This window comes from Dasypus novemcinctus, chromosome 11 (genome assembly GCF_030445035.2).
Source record: "Dasypus novemcinctus isolate mDasNov1 chromosome 11, mDasNov1.1.hap2, whole genome shotgun sequence".
NCBI classification, from domain to species: domain Eukaryota; kingdom Metazoa; phylum Chordata; class Mammalia; order Cingulata; family Dasypodidae; genus Dasypus; species Dasypus novemcinctus.
The window spans coordinates 18,915,817-18,925,294 of record NC_080683.1 but is presented as its reverse complement, the minus strand read 5'-3'; positions in this window follow the sequence as shown (position 1 = coordinate 18,925,294).

Sequence of the window (9,478 nt, the reverse complement as noted above, 5' to 3'; positions counted from 1 at the left end):
ATGTATGTTATATGATTTCCCACACAAAAGTAAAGTGGAATCTGAGATTGAAATTCTCTGACTCCTTTAAATTAAAACTTTTGAATTCAGTGACCCTCACAAAGTACCAGAAAGCCATTCCTATACTGTCTTGGAGGTAAGTAAGTTTTAAAAAGTGGGCACACTGCTGTTAGCATTGATGACCTAGACGAAGTACGAGAAAAGCGTTGTTAATGTGTTTTTTCTCTATGTTTGTATTCTTTAACTTGATAAACATGACTTAAATTAATAATTCCAAAAATGGAAAAGTAAAAATGAACTAGAAATGCTAGAAATTGACTAAAAATGATGCAAAATTATTTCCTAACTACTAGGACGCTTAGAAACTAGTTTAACTTCGTTTGCATCATCGAGTGTCATGGGCAGAGTACACAACAGAGAACATCTAGTCTATTTTTTTTCCTTGTCTTGCAGATGAGGCAACAGGATCTCAGAGATGCCAGGGAATTTCGCCAATGTCAGAAAGCTACATTGGACTAAAAAAAATGCCAGTTATCAGGCTGCCTGTGCTGTGTTCCACTCTGCTTCACTGCCCAGGAGATCTGGAAGATATTGTCCCCAATCTGCAATGAATCCTTTGTTTTCTTTTATCCATCCTGTACTCTATCAAGGGAAAAGGAATTTCTGGTTTTTTCTTTCCTCCCACTGTAACTAAAATTGTGTGTCAATTTTTAAGCCACCTTCTTATATTTTCTAGCTATTTTGTCAAGAGGCAAGCAGTGGAATGGAAAAGTACAGCCAAATTTTGAGGTGGTCCTAGGGAAGTGTCTACATTAGATTTTTGTTCATTTGAAAAATTAGACACATCTCTGGGAACTTCTGGTACTTTGCCCATTTTTTTCTATTTTACTTCTTCAAATTTCAAACATATCTTCAATTACAATATTTTAATAGATAAAATTAAGACATTGCTTAATATGACCTTGACCTGTAAGTCTCTGGAACCTTCAATATTTCCATATTAAAAGCTATCATGTGCTTCCAGGTCACCTTGTGCATACACTTGCATGACACTGTTCACATTGTATTGCAGTTGTCAATCACTTTCATCCCATATGCCTACAAGGTCCTTTTGGCAAGGACTGCTCATTGCATTTCTGGAGTCCAGCATGGAGACAACACATAGTAGATATTCAATAAATATTTGCCAAATGAATAAATGAAAGAATGAATTTAATTTCCCTAAGGACTTAGAATTTTGCTGGATGAATTCATCCTTGAAGATTCAATTCTATTTTCCATTTTTTTCCCTAATTAATGTTTCATATTTATGGTGGAAGAAAAACAAACATTTGATTTAAAAACATCTAGCAAGATCAAGTTCAAATGTTTTTTTCTCATAATTCAACTATTCACCCAGGCAAAATTAATTGTTCTTTCTCTATACATATCTCTATTATAATATTAATATGTATCCTATTTTGCAACTATTTCCCCCTTTCTACTGGAATGTGAACTTCTTGTAAGAAGGAACCTTTCTAATTTATTTTTATACTCCTAATGCCTACACAGTGCTAGATAGTTACTCAGAACACAATAAATGTTTAACAAAAGAATAAGTAGATAACCTGTCACTGCCTTTTATGGTGGAAGGAAGAAGTTCACTACATGAGGTTTTACTGTCTTATTCATTTCCATGTTACAGTTTTTAGCTTTCCTTCTAATAATATACATGACCTTAGACTTTCCTTTTCCAACCACTGTCCTACATGTATAATAGCACTGCTAGTTACAAGCACTATGATATGCTTTAATGATTTCTATTTATTTCCAAAGATTTACAAACAACCTTTTTAACAATTCTGCAAAGATTAATCCTCAGCTTTCCATTCTCTACCCTCCTATTTTCTGGTGACCTATATTTTAATTATTAACTCCATTAGTTTACACAGTATATTTATTTCATAATAGCGCAGTCATACAGTATTTGTCCTTTTGTGTCTAGCTTGTCTCACTCAACTAATTTCCTCCAAAGTCATTGATATTGTCATATGCTTCATGACTTCATTTCTTCTTCTTCCTACATAATATTCCATCATGTGTATATACCGCAATTTGTTTATCCATTCATCAGTTGATGGATACCTGCATTGTTTCCAACTTTTGGAAGCTTTGGAAGTGTGATACCTTTAACTTAGTTCTTCCTTTGCAATCTTGATGTGGCTATTTGGGTTCCTTGCAATTACATATGAATTTGAAGATTGATTTTTCTATTTTTTCAAAAAAAAGTCTGCTGGCATTTTGGTAGGTATTGCATTGAATCTATAGATAGCTCTGGGTAAAATTGACATCCTAAAATACTAAGTCCTCCTATCCATGAACATGGGATGTCTTGCTATTATTTAGGTCTTCGTTTATTTCTTTCAGCAATACTTTGTAGCTACAAGTGCTTTACCTACTTTGTTAAATTTATTTCTAAGTACTTTATTTTTTTGAGGTGTTGTTAATGGGACTTAACAAAAATCCATTTCTGAATATTCTTAGGTGGTGTATAGAAACACAGCTGATTTTGTGTGTTGATTTTTTAGCCTGCAAATTTGCTGAATTCATTATCATTTATCCAGTAGTTTTCTTGTGGATTCCTTGGGATCTTCTTTATAAAGGATCATATCATCTGTGAATAAAGATAGTTTTAATTTCTCCTTTCTGATTTGGATGCTGTCTATTTCTTTTTCTTGTCTAATTCCTTTGACAAGGACCCCCTAGTACAATGTTAAAAAGAGGTGGTAAAAGTGGGCATCTTTGTCTTGTTCCTGATCTCAGTATTTCACTGTTGAGTATAGGTTTGTTGTGGGTGTTTCTGGTGTGCTTGTTATTTTGTTCAGGAAGTTCCCTTGTATTGCTATTTTTATGAGTGTTTTTATTATGAAAGGTGTTAGATTTTGTCAAAACCCTTTCTGCATCAATTAAGATGATAATTGATGATAATATGACCTTTTCCTTCATTCTGTTTAATGGTGTATGTGATGGTTAGTCAACTTGGCCAGGTAATTCTGCCCAGTTGTTTGGTCCAGCAAGTACTGGGCTAACTGTAATATAAGGGCATTTATGGACTTCAGTCAACATTGACTTACTGCAGTGGTAAATCATAGATAGCTGATTACAATTACATCAATCAGGGGGATTGCCATCAGCAATGAGTGATGCTTTATCCAATCAGTTGAATGCCTTAAAAGGGGAAGTGATTCCAGCATTGAGTGAGAATTTCCCAGCTCATCTTTGGACAATCACCATCTCCCAGAACTCATCAAGAACCGTCATTGGGCTTTCACTGGAGGTCCTAGTTGCAGCCTCCTGTGGAACCTGTACTTGTGCATCCCCACGGTCATGTGAGAGACACTTATAAAATCACATACTATTGACAGATACCTCTTGTTGATTCTGTTTCCCTAGAGAATCCTGACTAATAACAGTGTGTTACATTGATTGATTTTCTTATATTGAACCACCCTTGGATTCCTGGGATAAATCCACTTGTTCGTGATGTGTAATTCCTTCAATATACTTTTGAATTCAGTTTGCATCTTTGTTCATAAGGGAATTTTGCATCTTTGACCACACGGGAAATCCATCTGTAGTTTTCTTTTCTTGTTGTGTCTTTATCTGGCTTTGGTATTAGAGAAATGTTGGCTTCATAAAATGAGTTAGGAAGAGTTCTGTCCTTTTCTTTTGAAATTGTTTGAGAGATTCGTATAAATTCTTCTTTGGATGTTAGGTAGAATTCAACAGTAAAGCCCTCTGGACCTGGACTTTTCTTTGTTGAGAGGTTTTGATTACTGATCCAAACTCTGTGTTAATGAATTGGCAAGGACCTGGTGGCTAATTGTCCATATGTGTCTAAAGCAAAGGTCAACTTATCTATACATTACTAAAGTAAAAGCTAACTTATCTGTACACATAGAAATTGCCCAAATATGTCTAAGACAAGCTATCTGTGAGACAAGTTATTTGACATTCTCTGAGCTTACATCTCAGAATGATGCCCTTACATTCTTTGAACCTGGGTCTTGATTTCCCTGAACTCAGGGCTTTTGTCAGGAGGAAATAAATTTTGTTAACTCGCATTCCAACCCTATATAATGCTTGCTTTTCTTATTGTTTTTGCCCAATCAATCATACTTTTCTTTGTGTAACCACATATTTGCTACAGAAGCTGCTTCTTTCTCAGGGAAAAATGGAGCACTTTTGTCTCAGCATTGAGTGTTACCCAATTTGAAAATGGTCTCCTTTTGATAAATAAATGGTCTTTTTCTGCATTCTAAAACTTTTTCCTTTAATTGACACTTGTTATTGGTCTGTTGAGAACTTCTGTTTCTACTTGAGTCTGTTTAGTGTGTGTTTCTCTAAATATGTCCATTTCCTCTAGATTATCTAATTTTTTAGCATATAATTGTTCTTAGTATTCTCTTATAATCCTTTAAATTTCATTGGGAACAATTGTAATGTCCTACCTTTCATTTTCAATTTTAGATATTTGCATTCTCTTTTTGTCAGTCTAGCTGACAGTGGTTTGTCAGTTTTTGATGATGTTATGCATCTGAACATTTGTAAACAGTGTACAGTATCCATTTGTATACAATGTAAATGTACACCACCACAAATGTACAAATGTATACAGTTGTAAATGTACACTACCAAGATTAAGATTTAGGACATTTGTATTATCAACCAAAAATGTACTTTCGTACTATATGTCTATCTACCCACTTCCTCTGGGCTCAGTCTCTAGCAACCACTGATGGGATTTCTGTTCCTATATTTTTCCTTTTCCAGACTGTCATATAAATGCCTTTGAATTAATCCATGTTGTTGTATCAGTAGTTCATTTTTATTATATAGTAGTATTAATATATGGAAATGCCACATTTTAAAAATTCACTGGTAGAGGAATTTTCAGGTTATTTCTAATTTTTGGTGATTATGATTAAAGCTGCTATAAACATTTTAAAACATATCTTTGTGTGGAATATGTTTTCATTTCTCTTGGGTAAATACTAGGAGTGAGGTTCTAGGTTATATAGTAAATGTATGTTTAACTTTTAAAGAAACTGTTAAACACTCTTTCCAAAGTGGCTGTTCCATTTTACATTTCTAACAACATAAAAGTTGTTCTGCATATTAACCATCACTTGATATTTTCAGTCTTTTAAAATTTTAACCATTCTCGTGTTTTGTAGTAGCATCTCATTTTGTTTTAATTTGTGTTTTCTTAATGTTTTGAACGTTTTTCATGTGCTTATGTGCCATCCTGTTATCTTCTTTGATGAAGTATCTGTTCATATCCTTTGCCCATCATTATAGGAGTTTGTCTTCTTTTTGAGTTATAAGAGTTTATATGTAATATGGGTACAAGTCTTATGTCAGATATATGTTTTGCAAATACTTTCAGTGTGTAGCTTGTCATTTCATTTTCTTAATATTGTCTTTTAAAGAACAAAACCTTGTAATTTTGATGAAGCCAAGTTAATATTTTTCTTTCACAGGTGGTACATTTTGTGTCTCAAGAAATCTTTGCCTATTGTCAAAAGAATTTTTTTTTTTATAATTTTTTTATTTTTTATTGACTTTGTAATAATATTACATTAAAAATATATATGTGAGGTCCCATTCAACCCAACCCCCCCACCCCCCCTCTCCCCCCCCCCCCAACAACACTCGTTCCCATCATCATGACACATCCATTGGATTTGGTAAGTACATCTTTGGGCACCTCTGCACCTCATATACATTGGTTCACATCATGGCCCATACTCTCCTCTATTCCATCATGTAGGCCCTGTGAGGATTTACAATGTCCGGTGATTACCTCTGAAGCACCATCCAGGGCAGCTCCATGTCCCGAAGACGCCTCCACCTCTCATCTCTTCCTGCCTTTCCCCATACCCTTTGTCCATTATGTCCACTTTTCCCAATCCAATGCCACCTCTTCTATGTGGACACTGGATTGGTTGTGTCCATTGCACCTTTATGTCAAGAGGAGGCTCAGCTTCCACCTGGATGCTGGATGCAATCCTCCCATTTTCAGTTGTAATCACTCTAGGCTCCATGGTGTGGTGGTTGTCCTTCTTCACCTCCATCTTAGCTGAGTGTGGTAAGTCCAATAAATCAGATTGTAGGTGCTGGAGTCTGTTGAGGCTCAGGATCTGGCTATCACATTGTCAGTCCAGAGATTCAAATCCCCTAAATATATCTTAAACCCCAACATTAACTGTACCTCCAGCACATTAGCATGAAAGTCTTATGAAGGGAGATCCCATCTGAGTCCAGATTCATCACACATAAACACCATTTCCAAAGAGGGGCCATCTGCCCTGGTAGTTAACCCCATCGGCCATGACCATAACTCCCATGGGTCTCTTTAGCCCTCAAAGGAACCAATATCTGGGGGTTGTATCTGCTTTATCTGTCTCTCTGACTCTGCTCAGTTGTGCATGAGGGCAAACCTTCTGCCAGCCTCCAGACTCTTTTTTAGAAACTCGTAGCCATATAAACTCATTTCTCCTTTCCATTTCCCCCTTACTTTAGGTCAAACAGCATTTTAAAGTCATGGTATTTTATGTAGACATGGATATTCTGCTGATCCGCATTGAACCTTCCGTATAAGGTCATTTTCCAGTTGCATCATCAGTTGGTAGTTGATAGTGGTCCCTCGTTGCCAGGGAGGCTCATCCCCGGGTGTCATGTCCCACGCTGGGGGGAAGGCATTGCATTTACATGCTGAGTTTGGCTTCGAGACTGGCCACATTTATTGTCAAAAGAATTTTATCGCATTTTTCTTTCTAGAGGTTTTATAGTTTAACTCTTGTACTTAAGTTTTTGATCCATTTTGAATTAAATTTTGTATATATTGCCAGGTAATGGTTGAGATTTTTTGTTTTGTTTTTGTTTTTGCATATGGGTGTTCAATATTTATAGTGCCATTTGTTGCAAACCTTTTCCTATCCTGATTAAATTACCTTGGCATATTTGTCAAAAATCACTTGAACGTATATGAGTGGGTCTATTCTTTGACTTTTTATTCTGTTCCAATGATTTATATGTCTATCTTTTATGCCTATACCATACTGTCTTGATTATTATCCAAAGAACTTAAACTTGAATTTTGAAATTAGGCAATATAAATTTTCCAACTTTGTTCTTTATTCTTAAAACTGTTTTGGTATTCTAAGATCTCTGCTTTTCAAAATATATTTTAGGATACATTTATCAATTACTGCAAAAAAAAAAAAAAGTAACAAAAACCAAAAACAATCTGTTGGGAATTTGGTTAGGATGCATTATAGCTAGAGGTCAATTTAGAAAGAATTGACTCCTGAGCAATATTGAACCTTTCAATTAGTAAATACAGTTTATCTCCTCTTTTTAATTTTGGTCTTCAATTTCTCTCAGCAATGTTTTGTCATTTTCAGTGAACAAATCTTGCATACATTTTGTTAGATTCGTTCCTAAGTTTTTCATATTTTTGATGCTATTGTAAATGGCATTGCTTTTTATAAAGTTCAGTTTTAATTGTTTATTGTTAGTATACAAAAACACAATTTATATATATATATATATATATATATTACTCTTACATCTTTTGACTTTTGGATAAGACTCTATTTCTTGTAGCTTTTTCTGCAGAGTCCTTGGGATTTTCTACACAGTTATATTGTCTGTGACTAAAGACAGTTTTTTATCTTCCTTTCCAATAAGTATGACTTTTATTTCTTTTTCTTGCCTCACTGCAATGGCTAGAACTTTCAGTACAATTTTGAATAAAAATGGTGAGAAAGGAAATTCTTGCCTTGTCCTCAATCAAAGACTTCAATCTTTCACTAGTATGTTAGCTAGAGGTTTTATCTGGATTGCTTTAAGACAGTTCAGAAATTTCCTTCTATTCCTAATTTGTTGAGAATTTTATCTTGAAAGGATATTGAATTCTATCAAATACTTTTCCATGTCTTACTGGAATAATTTTTCTTTTTTGATTAATCTTCAAATGTTGAACCAGTTTCATATTTCTGGAATAAATCCCACTTAGTCATGATGTATTCACCTATATATTTATCAGGAAAACTGGTCTATAATTTTCATTTCTTTAATTTGATCTAAGCATTTTGGGCCAAAAAGGAAAGGGGAAAAAAAAAAAAAAAGAGAAGCCAAAGTTGATCCTGAGGTGTCTTGTCTGCAATACTGGTTGTATTTTACAATAGAGAATCCTGGAAGAAGACAGATTTGAAAGGGCAGGGAAGGAAATATTGATTTATATTGGAAAATTTGAGCTCACAAGGACTGAGGGCCATCCTGGTAGAGACAGAGTTGGCAATTGAGAGAACATGACCAAACCTTTGGAAATTAGAAAGGACAAGAAATACAGATAATGGTAAGGTTATAATTTATTGAATGTATTTGGGATTGCCAGCCTAAATATAGTTGCTGAAACCACAGAAATGCATGACTTTTCCTAGGGAGAGAGTGATAATGAGAACAGAACCTTGAATGCCCAAATTTAAAGGACTTGACAGCAAAGAAACAGTCAATAGAGACTGAAAAGTAATAATTAAAAATGAGTGCCAAGAGGGAATAGTATCATGGAAATCAAACTTCAACATGGTATTAAAAAGAAGAGACTGATTCTCCAATATATAAAGTAATTCCATTTTTTTTTTTTTCTTTCGAAGGTACTGGGGGCTGAACCTGGGACCTCATGTGGAAGCCAGTGCTCAACCACTGGGCCACATAGGCTCCCCTCAGTTGGTTCTTTCGTGTTTCGTTTTTTTTTAAAAGACTTATTTATTTATTTCTCTCCTCTTCCCCCCCACCCTGGTTGTCTGTTCTCTTTGTCTATTTGTTGCGTCGTCTTTGTCCGTATCTGTTGTTATCAGTGGCAGGGGAATCTGTGTTTCTTTTTGTTGCGTCATCTTGTTGTGTCAGCTCTCCGTGTGTGCTGCACCATTCCTGGGCAGGCTGCACTTTCTTTCGCGCTGGGCGGCTCTCCTTACCGGGTGCACTCCTTGCGCGTGGGGCTCCCCTACGTGGGGGACACCCCTGCGTGGCACGGCACTCGTTGCGCGCATCAGCACTGCGCATGGGCCAGCTCCACATGGGTCAAGGAGGCCCGGGGTTTGAACCACGGACCTCCCATGTGGTAGACGGATGCCCTATCCACTGGTCAAGTCCACCACCCTCGTTTATTTTTCTTGTTTGTTTTTGTTTTCAAGAGGCACTGGGAATGCAACTCAGGACTTCCCATGTGGGAGGTGTGCACTCAACTGCTTGAGCCACATCTGCTCCCAATTCCAATTTTTATTTCTTCTTCTGTCCTCAGCCAGTGGGCATGTCTATCAATGTAATTATTAGTTAACCATCATTTTTAGTCAGAACATAACTGGATTAACAAGAAGCAACAATAAAATTAAAATTATAGAGATGAGCTATTAGCATCCTTTCTGCTAAT